Source organism: Euprymna scolopes, chromosome 45, assembly GCF_053919585.1.
Source record: "Euprymna scolopes isolate OS-2025 chromosome 45, ASM5391958v1, whole genome shotgun sequence".
Taxonomy (NCBI): Eukaryota; Metazoa; Mollusca; class Cephalopoda; order Sepiida; family Sepiolidae; genus Euprymna; species Euprymna scolopes.
Genome location: NC_136526.1, coordinates 50,823,073 through 50,835,469, shown reverse-complemented (window position 1 = coordinate 50,835,469; position 12,397 = coordinate 50,823,073). Strand labels below are relative to the sequence as shown.

The 12,397-nt window shown below is 29.6% G+C and overlaps 1 long non-coding RNA gene across 1 annotated transcript; it reads left to right on the top strand.

The window, feature by feature from the left end:
• The first annotated feature begins 211 nt into the window (after positions 1–211).
• Positions 212–11,671, top strand: LOC145269602 (uncharacterized). The gene is made up of 4 exons (XR_013865128.1): positions 212–289; positions 4,293–5,125; positions 7,479–7,544; positions 11,340–11,671. It is a non-coding gene; the product is annotated as an uncharacterized LOC145269602 (long non-coding RNA).
• Positions 11,672–12,397: the final 726 nt, after the last annotated feature.

Below are 12,397 nucleotides of genomic sequence, written 5' to 3'. Positions count from 1 at the left end.
CGGGTTATATTTTTTCACATTTAAACAATTAAGTAATTTCTTTTATTGTAAAAAAAAAAGTCATAATATTTTAACAATAAAGTCATAATTTTTAATTTAACACAATAGATAATAAGAAAAAATAAATAAAAACACAATTTGAAATCCCAAAAAGTAGAAATAATTATATCAATTTTCTGCGAACTTGCTCTTCCGGTCGCCATCTTAAAATGTTCACTTCCGCCCGTCAAACTTGTATCAGCTAATCTTATAATCGTTTCTTTCTTGAAAGCAGATTGCCAAACAAAAAGTAAGTATCACTTGAATTTAATTGCTTTTAAAGCTTATTTTTTATTACAATTGAATAGTGCGTCCAGACTATACGGGTCCCAGTGGCGTACCTATGTAAAATGGCGCCCATGGCAAAGTTTGAATGTGCGCCCCTTCTTAATAATTTATACCTTAGATATACCTAACTACTAAATTTAATTTTTGTCAAGCAATTTTGGCGCCCATGGCACGGGCCATGCCTGCCATACTCTAGATACGCCACTGACGGGTCCCCTTTGTTTTGATATAGAAAACAAAGATTGCATATGAATGAAAAATGATAATATAGGAATCTCTACAATCGGGTTATTTTTAAGGTTTCTTTGTGTGTGTGTGTGTGTGTGTGTGTGTGTGTGTGTGTGTGTGAATGTCTTAGAACTATTTTTGGTAAATATCCAGATATGCTATAACAGAACGCCGACCACTCTAATTTGTTTTTTATAGGTAATTGAGGTCGCTAACAACGAATCTGATAGTCAAACTTGGGGCAAATTTACCGTTTGCATAGTATTAACCCCTGAACCCAGGAACTACTTTCCACCATTTTGCAGTCGCCCCAACACCCCCCCCGCTTGCGCCCCCAATGTAAACAGTAAAATCTTCGAAAAATGTTAAATGGTGTTCTAATTGGTAAATGTCGGTGCGTTACTGATGGAAAAATGGTTAACTAAACTGCAGAAGCACCTATTAAGCCACATAAGTTCTATAATTGAATCCTCCTCCCGCAAAAAAAAAAAAGAACGAAAAACATAAAAATGTTTGGTGCTTATGTTTTTGTAAACCACATTAAAAACTATGTGAGACAAAAAAAAAAAAAAGAAAAAAAAGTCCCCCAATTTGTTGTACTTTTCTTTAATTGTAAGTCATTAAAAAATGTCAGTCCGTAATTTTTGGATTGATACGCCATGTGAGAAGGCAATTTGCTAGGTGAAGAAAGCCGTCGTTTATGCTGCAGCGCACGCGTAGCATAAACGGAAGCTGCACAATGGTGGAAAGTAGTTCGTGGGTTCAGAGGTTAATACCATGCAAATGGTAAATTTTACCCAAGTTTAATAGATTCGTTGTCAGCGACCTTAATTACCTATTAAAAACAAATTAGAGTGGTCGGTGTTTTGTTGTAGCGTATCTGGATATTTACCCTATTTTTATATATGAATATGAATAATAGTCGCACGCACGTTGTTTAGGTTATCTTTAACAACACACCAAAAAAATGTAGACAGTCTGAATCTGATTCAGTTAAAATAACTCTTTAAACTGCGCTATTATAGACATTACAAAAAGATACTTAACGTTTCAGTAAATGTTATGGGAAATATAAACGTTTATAGGAAATATTAATTTTTTTAATTAAAATGTTGTGGAAAAGTAGGTCGAGAATACTGAGTCCGAACCTCCCCCAAAAAATAAACAATAGAGACGCAGGCGCATGAGTGAGTAGATTAGCAACTCTTAGGAAGTCAAAGAGCGAACAGAAATTTGAAAGAATGCCACTGTTACTATGTTCTTTTTATTTTAAATTTATTCTACTGCCAAATGTATGGCTACTCCTATAGGTGTGTCAGAATTTGGGGGGAATTTTTGACACCCCTAACAAAAAAATTGTGAATAAAATATTTTTAAAAAACTCGTAATTTTTCTTTTTAAAGTGGGTTGTTTATTTTCTTTATGGAATATACTTCCAAAATAAACTATTAAAGTCATTTAAAAAATAATAGAAATATTATTTTTTTATTTAAAAAAAACAAACAGTGTTTACAAAGTACCTGTGCACCTGCATACAGCCATTTTGTTTATGTAATTAAATCAATTGAATTTTACGAGTTAATTTTTTTTCACTTCACAAATCTATCCAAATTTTTCTATTGCTTCAATTTTTACGATATTTTCAGGCTCAATGTGAAATTTTATGCTCTTTCCAATAAACCGAATATAATATTCTAGACGAGGGTTTTTTTTTTAATTCACCCCCCCCCATTTTGAAATGTCTATTGAAGTGAAAATAATTAATTTTCTCACCCCAAATTTATATGTCACAAATTGAAGATAAAAGAGCAATAAAGAAAAACAGCTAATTTAAAACAAAAAATGCAGTTATTTGCAAATTTACCTGTAAAGTCCAAAGTTTAAAATCTTTTTTTTTTTTAAACATGTTGATTTTTTTTAATGAAACCTTATAATCTTCTTATATTGCACAAAAAATCTCGTGTTATTACGAAAATTATTTCTATTTCATTCAATTTTTTTTTTATTTTTTTAGATATTAAAAAAAAATTCACTCCATAAAGTGGAAATTAATTATATTAAATCAAAAACTCAGGTATTTCTTTTAGAAAAGAAAAAAAATTCTTTGACTGGTATTTTTTTTTTAAAGGCAAAAACTTATAAGTAAAATGTTACTAGCTTTCAGCTATGGAGGCCCACATTTTTCACGTGCAAAGCTAGACTGCTAATGCAAATGTGTAGTTTTTACATCCTTCTGTTCATCCGTAGTTCAAAACAAAATGAATCACAAGTTCGGCGTTTAGCTAATCATTGACAGATGCTTACGTAATGGCAGGATTTTCAAATAGTTGTTTAAAAAAATTCTTTTATTTAAAAAATACATGCAATTTAAAATATAAATATGGATAAATTCTTAACAATGAAGAATGGAACTACCCATTTAATAGTATTTTTTCTAGGTAAGTGACTCTGGCATTTATATATGCATATATTTATCGAAGCAAGTCAAATTACGTTGATTTTCTTTAAATCTTTTTTACCTGTGAAAGAATTAATTAACATCACAGCAATATCATTACAAACTTTGCCCTTTTCTCTACTCTGCAACCTCTCTCCCACAGAAGAGATGTTGCGAGCCTATCCTTGTTTTATCGTTATTTCCATGGCAGGTGCTCGTCTGAACTCCAATCTCTGGTCCCCCCTCGCCAATCTTTCACGAAAAACACCCGTCTAGCTGAATCTACTGTGAAAAATTTCCCCCCTCTATAGCTGTGCCTAAATCAAAACGCGGATTCCATGAACAAAGCTTCTTTCTTAGAACTGCACGCCTGTGGAACTCTGTTCCGTCTGCCTGCTTCCCACCAAACTACAACAGATGTCTTCAAGTCCAATGTTAACAAATTCCTAATGAACCGCCCCCTTAAGTAAACACTTCATCAAATCTCCACACTAACGTAATGTATTTGCAATAACCTTATCCCTGAGTGGCTTCCGGGCCTTGATAAGTGGTGATCACTGTGTAAAAAAAAAAAACTGAGGTGAATGTTTGCAGCATTTGACAAACTGTTTTATCCTACAAGTCGCATGTTATTAGTCATAACAATCCGTGGCTGAGAAGCTTTCTTTTCATTGTGAAAGAAAAAGAAGCTTAGTCTTAGCAGCAATAAATGTTACCCTATGTTTATGCCCCATTTCTCTTAAAGGCTGAAAGTAAGTTTCAAAGTTATTGTACATTATCGTGCATATGTGTGAATGCGTGTTCCTCACATGTCTATAAAAATGTATAATGTAATCAGCTAGTGTATTCATCATGCACGCAATTTTATGAGTTTTTATGATAATCCTGAATAATAAAAGTCTAAGAGTCAGACTCTGAGGCACACCTGCATTTATATCATGTTGTTTAGATGTACAACTTATGAAGACAACCTGGATCTTTTTGTCTTGTCTAAGAAAAATCTGGATAGATTAAGTGTTCGTCGAGTAATACCATACTATTATATTTACATAAGAAAACCTTCATACCTGACTCTAAAAGGCTTTGGATATATCAAGGGATAACACACTAGATTCCCTTGCCTTATCCCTGCACGGTAGATGCACTTAGAGGTGACTATTTAAATATTTGCAGTAGAACAAGTTTGCCTACATCTATAGTGTTTGTCAAAAAGAAGTTCAGCATTTATTAAAATCTGTTAACCTGTTCTTTTTAATGCACTTTATTCATTTACTTAAAAACTATTGTCTCTATTTTTCAGACTTGGTTCCTCCAATGTTGGATCTACCTCTCTCATCTGACCAATGCTATACATTCGTCATTGAATGCATATGATATCCCAACCTTTGCTTATGTTTAATAATAAAACATCTGCTTCCACTATAAGTCCATATTCTACAGCCTCTTTTATTTGTTCAAACATATCCTTTGCAGATCACAAAAAAGATATCGTCACATTCAGTGTTGCATGGCTGCAATTACTTTCATTTCTTTAACCAGAAATTAAGTCCAGAACTCATCAAAATCCAGCCAAATTTTTCTTCTGAATAAAAGTCGCAATAACACTGATCAGGCTAATAATAATAGCAGTAAATAATTGTTAAAACAGCTGGTCTTTTAAACTCATTTATTCACCTTGACATTCTTCAACTTAATCAAATGGACATATAGAATCATTAACTTCTCGTAGCAAAATGTAGTAGGCAAAAAATCAGGAATGAAGAAAGGAAATAGTCAGTTTCACCCTGCACCGCCCACCTCTAGAAGATAGGGATTTCTTGGCTGTAATAACCGTAGAGAAAGAAGAAGAAAGAGACAAGAGAAAAAAGGCAGAAGAAAACTCGCTTCTTTCAGATATACAGTTCGTTATAAAGAACAACCCCATCGCCAGAACCACCTACACAAATCTGCAGGACACTGCCTGACTGCTTTCCAGCATCCTGCCTTTATAGCGGCCGGGAATTATATATTTGCATAATCGCGTGAGAACAGACGTGATTCTGCGAGAATTGCATGGGGTCAATCCCAATAAAAACCTATGGACGCCATCTTGGAACTCTCTTCCACTCAGCCCACAACACAGGCATATCCAAGGTAAGCTCTTTATTTCCACTCATTTTGGTTATTCCTAATTCTGCTACACTTCTGAATGTTCTTTGCTTGTCTGTTACTCATACAATTATGACCTGAACTCTAACATTAGTGTAAATAACAAAGTTTTTCCTATGGAACATTGCAAATGTGTTCCCAAGTGGATAATGAAAAACATGTCAGTTCTTCTTAAGACCCAGTTTTCCACCATAAAAAATGTTATTGAGATCAATTTTATCTCTCATGTCGATTTATGCTAAATGCAATTTGTCACCAGTAAATCACTATCTTGCAAATGGATTCAAGGAAAAGATAAACAATATCTCGGCATTTACAAAACCTGCTATTTCACTCCCATACTTTTTAATGCTTTGGAGACTTCACCCACACAATTAATTAAAAGCATTTTTCTTGTGCACTGAAACCTACCAGAGTCTGATATACATTTTTTTAAATTTGAATCCTGTCGCCATTTGTTATATCCTTATTTTGAATAAGAATAAAGCAATACACACGGGATTATGGGTGAAAGACAAAGGGGTTTAGTTACAAGGGAATACATGTGACATACGTGTTACTCAACATCATTTCTTATTCTCTTCCTGTCTTTTTTCTTCTGTGTCAGTCACGTGAGAGGGTCAATATATCTATAATTCATTTCATCTATGAATGGATGTTAGGTTAATCTATTACATCATAAAGATAGGTATAAAAACATTAGTTATAAGCAAATATATGTATTAAACAACATCCTTTTTTTTTACTTTTCTTTTCTTTCATTGTGTTTTGAAGTCTGTGATAAAGGAAGTGACGATATTGATGGAAGTGCCGCAGCTAATGAGTCTCAGATGCATGTGTTAGCAATTTTGTTTAGCAAATCATCAAACGTCAAATATAAACATGTTAACATGTTCTTTTTATTGATAACTTATTCTTCTGCCAAGTACATTCTTGCTGTCAATAAGTATTATTTGTTTATGTAAACCTGTTTCTCCCATTGTTATTTTATTCTCCTGCTCATCACACGGCTACTCCTAAGGATTATTCATTTTCTTGAAAACCACTGTTACTGCTTCTCTTCATTTTACATTAAAACGTTTATTAGTTGACTCCCAGTTTTATCAGAGTCGTAAACACAAAATATTTTGCAAGACCTTCAAGGATTAATTATCACAACTCTTCAGTTTGTTGTAAATTTCTTTTATTCTAACAATCGAAAGGCTTGTCGACATGTATTAGCAAACCTGATTTTTATTTTACTATTGATAATAAAACACAGTTTAATTTTTCTTTGCATTTAGGAAAAAACAAAAATCATATGAAAATAGTGAAATAATGTTTTTTTTTCTATCCTTTTCAGTTACTTAATTTCGTTTTAAACCTAGTGCAAATTACTTTACGGGGAAATAACTTTTAGATTTTAAAAGATGAATTCAGGTTTTATTAAAAGATAATCTAAACAGAAGCCTCATAATGATAACTAGAAAGAATAGCTTAGCTTCAATGGGACAGGAACTCATCTTTTTTCATTTTAAATCTAAATTTTGTATAATTTGAAGTATTTTTTCTTTATCAACTTGTTTTTCTCATATAAATCACAACAATTCCTAAAAATATGTAAGAATAATTTCCATCTAATACATTCCATGTTTATTTGTTGTTTTGAAGACATTCAGTAGTTTTATCTTCAATTTAAAAGAAGGAATTACATCTTAACTTTAAATTATTTGATTTTTAATTATATTATTTTTCCTTCAGATCTCTATGAAAATTCTTATAAAGATTTAATTTTTGCTGTTAAAAATATATTAAAAAAAATAAAAATTTTATGAATATATTTTGAACTTTTCTCTACCCTGCAACCTTTCTCCCACAGAAGAGACGTTGCGAGCCTGTCCTTGTTTTATCGTTATTTCCATGGTAGATGCTCGTATGAACTCCAATCTCTGGTCCCCCCTCGCCAATCTTTCACGAAAAACATCCGTCTAGCTGAATCCACTGTGAAAAATTTCCCCCACTCTATATCTGTGCCTAAATCAAAATGCGGATTCCATGAACAAAGCTTCTTTCTTGGAGCTGCACGCCTGTGGAACTCTGTTCCGTCTGCCTGCTTCCCTCTGGACTACAACTTGGATGTCTTCAAGTCCAATGTTAACAAATTCCTAATTAACCGCCCCCTTAAGTAAACACTTCAGCAAATCTCCTCACTAACGTAATGTACTTGCAATAACCCTTATCCCTGAGTGGCTTCCGGACCTTGATAAGTGGTGATCACTGTGTAAAAAAAAAAAAAACAATGAGAAATCCAGTCTTTATCTTATAAAACCTAAATTATTTTATTTTTTTATTTTTACAGACTTATTCCAGAAAATTTTACATCCCTTGTCCAAATCCTTCGTGACTTTTATTCTTTGAGCAACTGGTAATTATATAAAATATTTAATGTTCATTATTTTTAATGATTATTTTAATTGTGCGTTTATTTCATCTTATGAAATTTATATTGTTATAAAGTCAATTTATTTGAACACTAATACATTTATGTACATTCTGCTCAGAAATGAATGCTATCTGTAATATTTTTGAAAATGAAGGGATGAAACCATGATAAAGTAAAAATAATCTATAATGTCTTAATAAAAAAGTGGATGACAACATGCTTATGGATTTTTTATACATTCAGTTTTATTTAATAACTAGCAGGGCTACCCGGCGTTGCTCGGGACCGTATAAACAATTAAAAAACAAAAACAGATATTAAACATATGTTTTATTCTTAGGGGAGAGGAATCTTTCATCTCAAGTTTTAGCGTTACAAACAAACATTTGTCTTTTATATATATAGATAATGACAGGTTTTTTGGGGGGCCCCCCTCGAAGATAACTGATCAGTTGACCAACTTCTAGTGGTCCGTTTGACGTGAAATTTCGATATTTGTCATCCGGGTGATGGGGCTTTTATATGATACCAAATTTGTCAAGTTTGGTTCCATCTTTCAAAAGTTTTAGCGTTACAAACAAACATACATACATACACACAGACGTTTGGCTTTTATATATATAGATGAATTCGCTTTAAAATGATATTAGTACTACAGATAGCATTATGTTTCTAAATTTTTTAGATGGTTATTGATAATTTATAGTATTTGTATTATTAGGATTACTGTTCTCATTTTTAGATGGTTATTGATAATTTACAGTATTTGTATTATTAGGATTACTGTTCTCATTTTAAGTGTTACTTTTTAGATGGTTATTGATAATTTATAGTATTTGTATTATTAGGATTACTGTTCTCATTTTAAGTGTTACTTTTTAGATGGTTATTGATAATTTATAGTATTTGTATTATTAGGATTACTGTTCTCATTTTTAGATGGTTATTGATAATTTATAGTATTTGTATTATTAGGATTACTGTTCTCATTTTAAGTGTCATTTTTTAGATGGTTATTGATAATTTATAGTATTTGTATTATTAGGATTACTGTTCTCATTTTAAGTGTTATTTTTTAGATGGTTATTGATAATTTATAGTATTTGTATTATTAGGATTACTGTTCTCATTTTAAGTGTTATTTTTTAGATGGTTATTGATAATTTATAGTATTTGTATTATTAGGATTACTGTTCTCATTTTAAGTGTTATTTTTTAGATGGTTATTGATAATTTATAGTATTTGTATTATTAGGATTACTGTTCTCATTTTAAGTGTTATTTTTTAGATGGTTATTGATAATTTATAGTATTTGTATTATTAGGATTACTGTTCTCATTTTAAGTGTTATTTTTTAGATGGTTATTGATAATTTATAGTATTTGTATTATTAGGATTACTGTTCTCATTTTAAGTGTTATTTTTTAGATGGTTATTGATAATTTATAGTATTTGTATTATTAGGATTACTGTTCTCATTTTAAGTGTTATTTTTTAGATGGTTATTGATAATTTATAGTATTTGTATTATTAGGATTACTGTTCTCATTTTAAGTGTTATTTTTTAGATGGTTATTGATAATTTATAGTATTTGTATTATTAGGATTACTGTTCTCATTTTAAGTGTTATTTTTTAGATGGTTATTGATAATTTATAGTATTTGTATTATTAGGATTACTGTTCTCATTTTAAGTGTTAGTTTTACAACGTTTGGAAGATCTTATCTACATCTTTTTTCAGTTGTATCTTGTTAAACTTGGGAATTTTCTTGTGGAACTCGGAAATCTGTACTAAATTTCAAATAAGATCCTGTATTTAACCCATGGGATAGCATGCTTTCTATTTCTGTTAGAAATTCACAATTATATTCTTAGTATTGTCTATGCTTGAGCCTTCAACCAGCAAAAATGTGTCACTTTTGACTGAATTTTGCTAAGTATATTATCCGGTTTGCGAAGAGTCCTATTTGTAAAATGTTTAATGTTCATTATTTTTAATGATTATTTTAATTGTGAGTTTATTTCATTTTTGGAATTGTAAATTATCGCAAAGTCAGTTGATTTGAACATTATGAGATGAATGTTCTGCTCAGAAATGAATACTATCTGTAATATTTTTGAAAATGAAAGGAGGAAACCCTTAAAGTTTTAATAAGATAAATTAAAAAATAATCTGAAATATCTTCGAGATAAAGATTTACAAAAAATGGGAATATTAGAAGTGTATGAGAGCATGCTTATAAATTTTTTATGCATTTATTTTTATTTAATAATGCATTCACTTATAATTATATTAACATTATGAATTATTTTTAGACTACAAGTAGCGTTATGTATATGTCCATTATAAAAAAAAATAATAATAAATCACCAGTTTCGGAAATTATGAAAACTTATTTTTATGTCACTCAATTTATGCTTACAGCATTGAAACTTTTTAATCAGTTACTAAATAATATAATCAGCAGGAAAATAAATGACAATCATTAAATCTGATTATTTCTTCAAAAGAAAATTCATTTTCATAAGAAATTAAATTTTCTCAACTAAAATACAATATAAAAATAAATAATAATAAACCTTATAAACTTTTATATATAACAAAACCTTATTTCAATAAATAAAGTAAAAAATACAAACATATCTTTTTAATATTTCATTAAATAACACGAATATTTTTATTATAAATGATGGTGCATTAATACTTTCTTTCAATCTTTTTAAATGCCGTTTTTGATTTACAATACAAACATATCTTTTTAATATTTCATTAAATTGTTATTTAATGAAATATTAAAAAGATATGTTTGTATTTTTTCTTTATTTATTGAAATAAGGTTTTGTTATATATGAAAGTTTATACAGGTTTATTATTATTTATTTTTATATTTTTATTATAAATGATGGTGCATTTATAAAAATACTTTCTTTCAATCTTTTTAAATGCCGTTTTTGATTTTAGCTTGCAGATACTAAGCAACATCTTAAATATTTTCATTTTTAAAAGAGATTTAAAAAATAATTTCTTTCATTTGTAATTTTTGTGATTACTTCAGTTTTCATGTAGTCAGCGTTTCCAAAGCCTATCTCTAATTTATCCATTTAAAAAATAATTTCTTACTTTTTCTCATTTTCATGGTTAGATATTTTCATTTACTTATGACAATATGTTTTATATATTTAACCATGCCCTTAATTAATTTTCGTTCTTTTGTCATTTTCATGGTTAGATATTTTTATTTACTTATGACAATATGTTTTATACTTACATATTTAACCATCCCCTTAATTAATTTCTTTCTTTTGTCATTTTCATAGTTAGATATTTTTATTTACCAATGACAATTTTGATGTTTTTAATGTCTTTTAATTACTTATATGTTTTTTACCATCCACTAAATGGGTTTTTGTGCATTAAGAATGTTTCTCTTCTGACTGCACACTTTTAGATTTTTTTATTTATGGTTTATGGCATTTCATTACATTTGTTGGTAATTTTGATGCTTTTAATATATTCTATTTACTAAGAATCCTTAAACATTTGAACAAAAAATTGCACATTTATTACATACTGCATTATCAAAACGGAATTATCAAAATTGTTTTATAAAAATCATAATGTATTGATGATTCTCAAAAAACTATTTGAAAGAATTTCTTTTCTAATTTTATTTTAGTCAACATTGCAGAAATATATACAGTATATACAACTATCTTTTTTCCTTGTATAAAATTAAATTATTTAATGAAATTTATCTTTTTTTTAATTTTGCAGAATATCCAGCAGTCAGTACAATGCAAATTGCACAAAGTTAAAAGTCGGAAAACAATAAATCAAATCCTCTTGAAATGTACAAGTATTTTTTTAATCAAATCAAATTGTATAAAAATATACTGAAAAAATTCTGACAACTATGTACGTATTTCATCTATTCTCAGGAAAAATAAACAGGACTCTAGTTGGAATAATTCTCGCAAATGCATATGTTTATTAACACTTTAATAAATCCAATACTGAAAACTTATATGAGACCTTAATTATGGTCGATTTTGTAAAATTATAAATTAAAATAAACAGATGATATAAATTCGACAAACATGATAAAAGTATAAATTATGACTCGATGAAATGGTGTATAAAAGTTCACATCAGAAAGCCTTAAACAGTAAATGTAAATGTTTCTTATTCAATCTGCATATTCCCCAAAAAAAGAACAATAACGAAAACATAGAGACACAAATTGTATAAAACACATGAATATTTCAACTTTAAAAATGAACTTTAAAACAGATACAAAAAACGAAGCAGATTCTAGTCTAGTGTATGACTCGTCATTTACAAGTAAACAATCTATATTGCAACATATGCGCACAGATACTGGAGAGAAACAATATTCTTGTGAAGTATGTGGCTCTTATTTTACAAGGAAACAACATATGTTGCGACATACACGAATACATACTGGAGAGAAACCATATTCTTGTGAATCATGTGGATCTTCTTTTGCAAGGAGGACTGATATGGTACGACATATGCGAACACATACTGGAGAGAAACCATACTTTTGTGAAGTATGTGGCTCTTCCTTTACAAGTAAACAATCTATGTTGCAACATATACGAACTCATACTGGAGAGAAACCATATTCTTGTGAAGTATGTGGCTCTTATTTTACAAGTAAAAAATATTTGATTAGTCATATACAAACACATACTCAAGAGAAACCATATTCTTGTGAAATATGTGGCTCTTCATTTACAAGTAAACAAAATTTAGTCATTCATATGCGCACACATACTGGAGAGAAACCATATTCTTGTGAATTATGTAGC